The following is a 12757-nucleotide window of genomic DNA, read 5'->3' as shown; positions in this document are numbered from 1 at the left end:
TTAGCATTAAGTTGCTGGACTATAATTATCAGAGACTGAAGTTCTTTCTTGATGCTGGAGTCTTGAGAATTTGTCTTACTGGAACTCATTTCAGACTGATAAACTGACAGGAAAATTTCCAAGGTAATTTCTGACAGGAATATTATTACGATTTCCTTTCTTTTTTAGATATAGTTCAAGAACTATATAAAACAAACATATTTAGAAAGAAAATTACTTCAAAAATTAATTTTTTAAGTAATTAATTCCTGTCAATGTAATGAAATTGGTGGAGCTGAAGAAATCTGCTGCTATCCTGTGTTCATCCTTGGCCACGCCTCATTAGTATGAATTTTTGAAGGGTATGAAATCTGAAATTCAAATGTCTGCCATTATTTTCTAACTTCAGTCTTTAATGATTTGCTACTAATTTGCCAGAAAACCATAATTTTATGAAAAACAGACCAAATATGTTATGCAAAAATATAAAATTGCAACACAATACAGCTGGGAACCTGTCAAAGAAGGGACACCTTTTTAAAATTAGCAGCTGACAAAATAAGAGCATCTACATGCATTTCTGTAATAAAAGTAATCTATAACTCTGATCATTACAGTTATTTATAATTGTAAACCCTCCATGTTTTCTTCCAAAATTGCCATTTTGCAGAGGGATTATTAGGGGGAGAGCAACATTCTGAGCCAACATTGGAGACAGTTGAGAGGTTTGGATATTCCTCATTCTATAAAGTGATTTATTTGCACGTACCTCTCAACCTCTTAATGCAGGAAATCTGGATAAGGCCAAATATATTGGGGGAACATACAAACAGTACTAAAAAGACAGTTGACAGAATAACAAGTCTTGCTTTAGCATGCATTTTTCTGAAGGTTATGATGTCTGAAACTCAATGCCTGTCATTATTTAGTGACTTCATTCCTAAATGATTTGGCAAAAAAAACACAAATTTTATGAACAACAAGCCAAAAATAAGAAGCAAAAATCTATTCATTCTGCAAAATTCTGGACAGTTGAGAGGTATAGTTCAGCCGGGGCTGTCTGAGTTTGCTGCCCTTCTCCCCCTCACAAAATCATGGTCGAATGGTGCGTCCCCCCTGCAGCCATTCCAATGTCCCATTCCTTGGTTATTTCGCCCCATTTGCCATAAACACTGTAATGTGCATACTGCTTTACTTCTGTGATGATATGGATTTCATTTGAAAGTTTTATTTTATATTTTACAGCATAGACCCTAATAGATATCTGCTAAACAAAGCAATGCAGTCTCACAATGAAAATAGGCTTAGCATTAAAACTTCTCTGCCCTTGAACCTCACATTAATTGAAACAGCATTGAAACCCACATTCAAAGAAAATACATTTTGCCAGTGACAGATAAAGATTAATTTTGGGCTGTTTTCAAATCATAGGGCCCTTAACACGAAACATACACATGCTCTTTGATACACCTTCCTGACTGTATTAAATTATATTCCTTGTACAATGCAGTACAGTTGTTAGAGGGCATTTTAAATTTACTGTTTTGAACATTTTTCCAGTAAACAATGAAACAAAATGCATGCACCAATAATGACAAAACTGCTCAATTCAGAACATTTCCATCATAAAAGTCTACTCACACTTCTACAGTCCACCAGTATCAGTAAATATGCGTGATCTCTGAAGAAGTAAAAGTCATCTAAATAATTCCACATTAAAGAAATCTGTTAACTAATGAAGAGTTTACTACTAGCAAATGACTTTATATGTCATTGTTTCATCTACAAATAAAGTGCCTGTTGCCCTTGAGGAATAAATTGCCTATGTTGCATTAAAAAAATGATAATGCCAGCTATATTGCACATTAATATCAATCAACTCCCAAAAATATTAAAACATGTCTTTATTATGATGTGTGCCCTTATTAAATTATTTATTACAAAGAATTGGAATGTCATGTCACCAATTACATGGGAACATTTTAGCAATCTTGCTATCAAATATATCTCATCTCACAAATTAATTTATTCAAAAACAAAAAACAAATGATATTACCAAAAATATTGGGTTTACATACTAGATATAATTCTTGACAAATAAAATTCGCCAACAAATTGTCATGAAAAGCTAAACTTTAAATAAGAAATGAATGTAGTATAACCAGTCTTTCTTGCATCTTCTCCCTTCTCTTAGTATATGTGTAACTAGATATTTTCCCTAAACATACAAATAAATGGTTACATTTCTATTTTTTACTTTATATATAGACTATCCCTATTTTAACTATCCATTATGAGACCAAATGAACATAAGAATTCTCATACTTTACTTGACAAATGTAGTGACATCTTGTGTATATATTGTATATATATATATATATATATATATATATATATATATATATATATATATATATATATATGTATATAAAATTTTCTCGGAACGAGATTGTTGTCTGTTTTCTTTAGATAGGTATTTGTATTGTTTATTTGTGTTTTTGAGTTACTGTATTGTTATTTTCTGAAAAAAGAAAATTGAAATAAAGAGATTTTGGAAAAAAAAAACAATAAAACCATAATAACCATTTATATAATACATTTTAACAACCCAATGTTCATGAATATACCCTTTTCATCACAAAAATACAAAAATATAAAAATAGCATATTCATAGAACATGCATACATTAGAATGTCATAAAACATTAATTTAATGCATCAGATTTATATGCTCTTTAGCATCATTTGTTTCTTTCTAAGGAATGGTTTTATACTAACAGATGTATTCAATCCTGGCCAACATTCAGCATTCAGCCTTAAAATCCATTGCAATTCATATAATTCCAAGATGTTATTCAGATTACCACCCTTCCTACTTTTAATTTTAATGTCTATGACTTGAAATTTAAATCTGTGCTCAGTGTCATTATCTATACTATGTTTAGCTAGAGCATTACTAAGTATCTCTCTCTCTTAATTTTTTATCATTCATTTTGAAAACCTCAGAAGAGCATACTGTTTAGCAGCAGAAAGCTTCACTCCCAAACTTGTCTTTTAGTCAGCTCAGCTTGAGCTGCTTGATAGTTTGGGCACATGGATGGTACCCTGAAGCTTTGGAAGCAGGCTGACTGTTATATTCTTGGCAGGATATAACCCATATAATTAAGGCTATAGCAACAGTGATCAATGTGATGAACTTCTGCTGAGAGTCCCAACATGCTGCACACAAATCATATGAGAGTGATGTAACAACATTGTCACTTTCAATAGAAAATAGTACACCAAGGTGTCATTTTAGATCCGCAGCCTACTTCCATCACTAGGTTTCATTTTGTGTTAGAGTAGTGGGAAAAAGAAGAACACACAAAAAAATATGCCAGGAATTAAGAAGGGATTCATTTTGCTTATTTGTTTGGGTTTGAATCTGGTTTCAGAAAAAAAATAATAATACCAACCTTATACACATCAGTACATGTCAAAGTATGCTGCTGAAGTATAGAGTACTGAAGTACATAGTTGGTTCTTAACAATTCTGAACATGTAATATTATCTGAATGATAATACTCATATAGTATTATCTAGTTGATATCATGGGTCCATATTACAAAATCGAAATGGCAAAACATAGACAGCTGCTTCATCGACCCCAAAATACTGAACTACAAGTTATGCAAACGGCCAGATCACCGAGTTTTTTCCTAGGGAAAAAATTAGTTGGCTGTCACCATGAATTTGTCCTTTTCCCCACTGTAGTGTGATCTCAAAGTAGGTATATTTAGTTAGGGGGCTGTGGGGGGCACATCATCCTACATTGGGGGTGTGGGGTTCGAAGGCCCCCACTTTGCATTCTTTAAAGTGGTGAGTCATGTCTGGTTGGCCTATTGATTTTTTCCTAGGGAAAAACTCAGTGATCTGGCCATTCACGTAACTTGTAGTTTAATATTTTATGGTCGATGAAACTGTTGATGTTTTGCCATTTCGATTTCATAATATAGACCCCATATCATGTCATAATGTTTGGCTGATATGGCAGTTGTTGACTCAGAATATATGAAGTTACTAATAATAAATCATTTGTTATTTATGCTAGTTTAATTTGTAACAATACCCTTCATAATGTAATTAAACATTCCTGTGCTGCACTTTGCTAAAATTGTATTGTGGGACTTTTTCTCACCAAATGCAACATTTAGAAACATTTTCATGTACATTTAGGCTGCAATATAGACAGCTGTCATCCTTAGTAAAACTTGTATCTAACGTTCAGTGAACAGGCAAGTGTGTAAGCAAGCCATTTCTTCACTTCTGCTATAACAAAACAAGCATATTATCCGAAAATGTGTAAGGCAAGGAACTGTGCATTGACATTTCAAAGGTATTAAATCCTCATTTTGAGACCTATTTATACATGTATCCTTTCTTGACCAGGTTAGTCCCAATAGGTTAGTGGTGTCTTTCAGGGGAAACTTGAGGTGGTATTTCTATTACCTGGAAAAAATTTGGCCAAGGCATCAGGGTACTCCTCCCTACAGTTTTTAATAGAAGCACTGGCATTTTTTCGTCGGCCCGAGCTACCGCCAACTCTAGCATATAGGACCTCAGTTTAATATCTCATCTAAAGGACAACACACTCCGGTGTGCAGCACCTCATAATGCTGCACTGCAGTGTCAGTAATCAATCACCTGTAGTGGGAATAGAATCCACAGCCTTCTGTTCTTCCAGCACCAAAGGATAATGTGGTACCTGTTACATCACTGATACTATAATGTGCTCTACATATGTTTGTTTATGTATGCACATATGACATTCATCCATAACCCCTTTTTCCCCATTTCTGCACATAGGATCATGGTGTCACATCAATAGTAATAATCATCTAGAACTAATGTTCACACAGCTGGGTGGCTGTATCGGCAGATGTTACATACCCTTGGTGTATGGATGCATATCTGAGATATTTTTCATGCTAAGACAGTGATATAATTTGAGTTGAATGTAGGCATTACGTAAGACAGTAATAATGCACAGCTGCATCTATAGACTGAGTCTTTAAACATGTTAGCAGAGGTTGCTCTTAGTACCAGGCTACTGGGCTGCAGCCCCCCAACTTTCTCATTAAAAAAAAAAGTTTAATCAGTAGTTTTTACACACCAGTAGAAGTTTGAGATGCAAACTAGTGAGTAAAGCCGAAGATGCGATGCTGAGTGGAACTTGGAGCAGCACGCATGCATGCTCAAATTCCAGTTTAAAAAAAAAAAGAAAAAAATAGCTTTTTATCAGTTGGGAAGACTGCAGGCATCAATGAAGATGCCCAGAAGTCATTTCGGTTTTAATCACAGGAAATTGGAAGCTGACAGAACTGTTAAGTCAGCATTCTGTCATGTAACCTGAGTATACGACATAGCTGGTGATTAGTCCTATTACTCTCATTTTCTCTTCCTGCACTTTTTATCATAGCTAAGTTTTGAAGGAGAGAGTAAGAAAGTGGAGAGATGAGCAAAAAAACAAAAAGTGGAATCATTGAATAAAATCATCAGTTGGAATTGGATTAGTGTTTAAGTTGCGAGAAGCCAAGGAAGGCTATTTTTAAATTAAAATACACCCCCTCCAAAAAAAAAAAAAAAAAAAAGGAAAAAAATGAATCATTAGTTAACTTTTTTTTTTTCCTGGTCGGGCCACCCAGATACTTTCCGTATTTATTTATTTTTTTTCCTGGCAGGGTCAGCTAGATACTTGCTAAATGGTGCAGTAGAGGAATATACATTTTCTTTTTGATGTCCTGGGCCTGGAAGCTGGCAGTGTCAACCAGATAGTAGATGGCCAAATCTGCAGTGAGCTGGCTGTTTTGGGGACTGTTTGTTATGTTTTTCTAATAGTATCCTGGCATGGTCAACCAGATACTAGTAGATGATCTATGTGTTTTGGGGGCTTTTGATGACTTTCTGTTTTTTTGTATAATATTCTGGCAGGATTAACCAGATACTAGGTGCCACTCGTCCTATGTTATGATTCAAGATGAGCAGGGAGGGTAGTTTGTTTATATGCTTTATTATATAGAAACACATCAGGATGGATAACAGCAAGAAAAAATATAAACAGCCTGATTAACTGACAGACCATTACATGCATGCTTGCTTACATCTGAACAGCTCTGTACAAAATGGCAGTCTGGTTCACACATGCTCAGTATTTATACACATGTGCAAGCCCATGGAAAGCTTCTTAAAGGTATACATGCATACTGATCTACATCCTGCCTCTTTAATGAATTGTCTACAATAAAATGACATCTGAAAAAGACATGCAATTATACAGACAGTAAGAAATAAACAACGTTCATGTCCAAGTTGTCCAAGTTGCCGTGTATCTTGAACATGGTCTGGAAATGCAACCTGATATAGTATTATAGCAATTAGGACTGGGTTTATCAATAGGGACAGTCATTGGTGAACAATCTGTTTTAGGAGTTTCGGGAATCTTCTCAGGAACACAGATATTTTCTGGAATGTCCTGTGGAACTGGAACACTGGATAACTCATTCTGAGATCTAGAGTATTTTTCACAGGCAAAATGCTGCAATACAGGCTCAGACACCAGTACTAAATGTTTGTGACTCCTCTTAAATTCAAATCCTTGTGATTCCAAAATGTACGATCTTGGCTCTTGACATACACTTTTCACAACTCCAATCCAATCAAATATTTTGGATGTCTGCATCCTCACTATCTCCCCTTCTCGTAATGGATTGGGAGGTTTGTTGGACTTATCATAGTAGGACTTCTGGGACAAATGCCTTTTCATAAGTTGAGCTCTCACTGCTTTGTTGTTCTTAGCACAGGGAACCAACAGATTGCTATTAATTGGTAGTGTGGTTCTGGTTTGTCTCGACAAAAGCCTTTGTGCATGTGAACCAAGATGTTTATCTCAAGGAATATTTCTGAGATTCAGGAGATTCAGAAGAACATCACTATTGTCTCATTTCAACTTCTCTGATAACTGTTTCACACTTTGAACTGCATGTTCTGCCAAAACATTTGACTGTGGATAATCAGGACTTCTCGTAATATGAATAAAGTTCCACTCTTCAGTAAATCTCTTGAACTGCAGGCTTGTAAACTGTGTACCATTGTCAGAAATAACATTGTGCAGACTACCATGGACTGCAAAATAATGCATTGACTTAGTAATGACAATACTGGATGCTAGATTAGGAAGTAGGTCAATCTCAAACCAAATAAGTCAATTAACATCAGATAATGTTGACCATTCCATTTGGAAATGTCTGCAGCTACTGTCGACCAAGGTAATTCAGGAATCTGGTTTAGCTGAAGTGGTTCTTTCTATTGATGTAGCATAATACTATTACATACAGAACAAGATGAAACTACTCTCTCAGTAACCTTTGACACAGAAGGCCAAAATACTAGTCCTCTTGTCCTTCTTTTGGTAGAATCAGTTCCTGAGTGGCCACAATGCAAGATGGTAATATACTCTTGTTGCAAGGATTTTGGAACAATCACGTTTGGATCTTTCATGATGATACCATTCTCAAACAAAATCTCATCTCAGTACAGTAAGGAAAATATGGTTGCACTTCTATTGGTAAACAAGATTGCTTTCAAGGCCATCCTCGACTGATAAAGTGGTTGATCTTTTGAAGAACTGGATCTGTGGCTGTATGACATTTAAGCTCATCAAGACATGTGGAAGAAAAATTTCTGACTTCCATGACTTAAAAATGAAGTTTCTCATTTCCATGCTGTTCAGTGGTATTTCTGGGTGATCTGGATAATGTATCAGTAAGATAAAGAAATTTGCCTTTTGTGCAGACAAGATTGCAATTATGCTTTTGCAATTTCAACATCATGCATTGGAATCTGGAAGGGCTGTATGCATAGGCTTCCTCAAAATAGTGACTAGAGGTTGGTGGTCAGTTTTGATATGGATTGGATGGTCATAAACATAACCATGGAACTTTGAACATGCAAAGACAATTACCAAGAGCTCTTTTTTCAATCTGGGCATACTGGATCTCAATTTGGGTAGAGTTCTAAATGTGTAGGCTACTGTTCTACCCTCTTGAAGAATGACTGCACCAAGACTAAACTTCAAAGCATCACAAGAAAGATTAACTGGTTTGTGAACATCATAGCATCTGAGAGTTGGTGGGTTGGCAATTCTCTGTTTCAGGACATCAAATACTCTTTGGTGTTGTTCTGACCAGGACCAGGATACATCTTTGCATGTCATCTCTCTGAGCAGTGCTGAAAGTTGGCTCAAGTCTGGAATGAACTTGCCTAGATAGTTAACCATACAAAGAAAACGTAAAGCTTGAAAATTGTCTCGAGCTGGCATCTCAAGAATTGCTGTTTGCTTGAAAGGATCTGGGCATAAGCCTGAACTGGTAAACAAATGACCAGCATAAGTAACTTCTTGTATCCTGAATTTGCACTTTTGAGGATTCAGCTTAAGATTCACTTCATGTACTCTTTCCAGAACTTTTCAAGGTTTCTGTCATGCTCTGTTTCACCATTACCTCATACTAGCATATCATTTACTATAATACCACACTGATAACTAGAAAAAAGTTTGTTCTATGGCACTCTGGAAGACTTCACTGGCAGAATTAATCCCAAATGGCATTCTCAAAAATCTGTACCTGCCAAAAGGAGTACTGAAAGTGGTTAGCAATGAGGATTTTCGGCCAAGCAAAATTTATCAAAATTAACTCTTTGCATCCAAAACAGAAAAAAAACAATAGAATTTAGCATGCAAGCAGTGACTTCTTCAATTGTACACATTGGTTGATGAGGTCTTTTCAGTACTTTGTTCAAATCTCTTGCATCAATACATATTCTGATATCATATGAGCTTTTCTTATCAGCTACCACCATGGAGGATACCCATTCTGTTTGTTCATCAACTGGACAAATCACACCTTGTTGCACAATTTTATCTACCTCAGCCATGACTCTGTTCTGCATAGGTACTGGAACTTTCTGGGCTGGTCTGACAACTGGGCTGACTTCAGGGTCTAACTTCATGGAGTACACAACTGAGAGTTTGCCTACTTTGTCTTTGATAAGATCAGCATAGGTAGAGAAAATAGCCTGGGCAAAATTAGAACAGTAGTCTTTAAGCTTACATGGTGGACTTCCTAGTTAAATTAAAGTAGTCTAATTTTCAAACTATCTCTGAGGCCTAATAATGACTATACATGCCTTTTAACTACGTAAAATTGCAAGTTATAGCTGTTCCCAGCAGAGAAACATGAACGCTCTACTGAACCTTCAGTTTAAATTTCTTTACCACCATAAGCAACAAGCTTTGCACACTTTGCCAAATCAAGCTTCTCACCAGCACATACTCTAGCAAATGTCTCTGCTGACATAATATTGCACTTTGAGCATGTCTCAACTTTGAGCTCTGTGGGTCTTCCATGTATCTGAACAGTACAAAATACTTCATTCTTTGCCCCTTAATCTATTGCACTGACTGTTTCATTAAACACAGACACACCATCAACATAAAAAGTAGAGTCACAGCTTTCTAACTGATCAACTTGTCTCTTTGAATGTTCTCTTTTAATAAAAGAATGAGCCCCTTTTGATTTACAAAATCTTTGGAAATTATTCCACTTTTTACATCTGTGGCATTGCTGACCAAAAGCTAAGTACTTTTCTCTTTTAGACACATGGTTGCCATCACATTTATTGACAACTAACTATGAGGCTAAGTGAGGGCACATGCTTTGAGTTTGCTGACTCATCCTTGTGCTTCACGGAGACTGTGCATGCTCTGGAATTTGCTAGAAAGCTATGGGTTTCCCAGGAACTGTTACAGGGTACACAGTTTCTGCAATGTGCTTGAGCATGTTTCTTTTAACCATGTGCTAACCAACATTAGCTTTAGAAGATATTAGAAGCATGCATTTCTCATTTGTAAGCATATCTGTGTGTGTTTCTGTGAGTTCATATATCTGACAAATCTCAATGGCCTTATTCAAAGTTAAGTCACTGTCATAAAGCAAAATCTTTCTTACAGCATCATCTTTAATACCACACAAAAGTCTGTCTTTTGATCAGCTCAACCCTTAAATCACCAGATCTGCACATTTTAGCTTTGTTTCTCAAGTCAGTTATATATGCTGCAAACATTTCACCAGGCATTTGATCTCTTGTGTAAAATGAGTGCCTTTCCATTATATTTGTTTGGGGGTTACATATTTCTCTAAATTTATGTTTTAAGCACTCAGGATCTTCCCTTGATTTAGCCGATACCACTATATGGCAGTTTCCTCCTCCCCTGCAAACACAGCAGGTGCATACACAAATGAACGTTCTCTTTCAGTGGCTTCTGAACCAGCTAAATTAAGCAGAATAAATGCCTTTGTACATGCATCTTTGTCAGAAAATGTAGCTTGTATGAAAAGATCATACTCTTGCTCAAATACTCTCCAATTCTGTGCAATATTATTATCAAATACAAGTGGAGCTGGTCTATGAAAGCCTTCTGCTATGCCAACAAATTATAGTAAAGCACAATGGAATCCTGGCCCACTTGTAATTATGTACGAACATGTACACACACCACATACTTGCAATAACATTCAAATGCACAATAAACTCTTTGAAATACAGTACTTTGTTAAATATGCTTTGAAATGGCTGTATTTTGTGAAATAACTGTACTGTGCTATTGCACAAACTTGCGAACACCTTACGTACTTCGGATATCTTGAATAGTTTGAATTAATGCAAAAAAGTAGCTCATAGCGAAAAATGCAATTTTCCTTATTTTGTACATTTTATGCACTTTGGACATTATTTCAAACATTTTGTAACTATTTTGAATATTTTTATCAATATGTTGCAGTTTCAGACATTTTGTTTAACTAGAAATTTCTTTTGAACATTCTGAGTGCTTTGTTTTATATTCTTTGAGTAAGAAATCATTTAAGCAAGTTTTAGTACCTGGAATTCATTTCTGACCTATTTTTGCAAGATGTACGTGCAGTAGAGATGATCCATTCCTCTATATTAACTGAGTACCTCTTAATCTTGATTCTGGATTTCTGGATCCCATTCTGACACCATGTCGCTTGTCCTATGTTATGATTCAAGGGTAGTATGTTTATGTGCTTTATTATATAGAAACACATCAGGCTGGATAACAGCAACATAAAAGCAAACTGATTAACTGACAGGCCATTACATACATGCATGCTTACATTTCAACAGCTCTCTACAAAATGGCAGTCTGGCTCTCACATGCTCACTATTTATATACATGTGCAATCCCATGGAAAGCCTACTGATCTACATTAGGGAGGCAATATGCTTTGGGGAATGTTGATGATTTTCTTTTTTTAATATAATAAGCTGGCATGGTCATCCAGATACTAGTGGTCTGCGTGTTTTGGGGGCTGTTGATGACTTTTTTTTAACATGATATCCTGGCAGGATTAACCAGATACTAAGGCAATGTATTTTTGGGGACTGTTAAAGATTTCTTCTGTAATATAATACACTGGAAGGGTCAACCAGATAACAGTGGTCTGTGTGTTTTGGGGATTGTTGATTATTTTTTTCTTTTTTAATTTAATATCTTGGCGGGTTAACCAGATACTAGGAAGGCATTGTGTTCTGGGGGACTTTTGATGATTTTCATTTGTAATATAAAAGACTAGCAGGGTTAACAAGATACCAGTGGTTTGTGTGTTTCGAGGGCTGTTGATGACTTTTTTTAATATAATATACTGGCAGAGTTAACCAGATACAATGGAAACAATGCATTTTGGAGACTGTTGATGATTTTTTTTAATATAATACACTGGCAGGGTGAACCAGATACTATTGGTCTCTCTGTTTTGGGTGATGTTGATGACTTTCTTTTTTTTTAATATAATATTCTGGAAGAAATCAAAAAGATACTAGGTATGCAAGTTGTTTTGTGGATGACACTTTGTTCTTTTTAAAACCTGATATCTTTTTGCAGGATTTGTTAAAATACATTAGGACGGTTTGTCAACGTATGTCAATGTTTTGTTGTTGAAACAAATTCTACTCTTGCATGAGTAAAGTGGTATGGGTGAACTGAGGTAAGATCATGTGCAAGTTCTTTTTTTTTTTCTTCAATCTTCTTATATTCATATAAAAGTAATCAAACTATATTAACATAAAAACATTATACTTCACATAAATTGCTATATATCATATATCCTAAGCAATATAATATAAATTATTCACTTCCTGACTTTTTTAAACAAGAAATATCACTATTAAACCATCACTTACTATAGAGGCAATCATACATTTATATAAATGAAAACAAACCACACCAACACAATCCTAGTTCTTGGCTATGTGATGTGAAACAAATGCAGTAATGTAGACATGGTCTTCTATTTTCATTATTTTAAACTTGTAGGCTCAAATCCGATTCTCTGGGTAGGCATTTGGGATGGGGGCAATGCCTACGTATGAATGGAATGGCTGCAGTTCTGGCTTGCTTCGCAAGAGTAATGTGCATTTGAGTGAAGTAAGATTGACCACAAACTCTGAACTCTGAGTATTGTTTGTGAAAAAAAATACTTACCTTAATGTCAGTGCTGTTTTTTTTTTTTTTTTTTTTTTTTTTAACCTTACAAGATTAAATCAGATAATGTGGTGGGGTAGGCAATGGAGATGGGGGTATATATGAAAGAAGCAACTGGCACTGCTGTTTACTGTTGCAATTCTGGCTTTGCAAAACTGTAATACTTTTCTGGCTGTACTTT

This window comes from Protopterus annectens, chromosome 2.part1, assembly GCF_019279795.1.
Source record: "Protopterus annectens isolate FY-2018-M chromosome 2.part1, PAN1.0, whole genome shotgun sequence".
Lineage (NCBI taxonomy): Eukaryota > Metazoa > Chordata > Ceratodontiformes > Protopteridae > Protopterus > Protopterus annectens.
The sequence above is the reverse complement of the archived record's forward strand: the minus strand, read 5'-3'. Positions refer to the sequence as shown.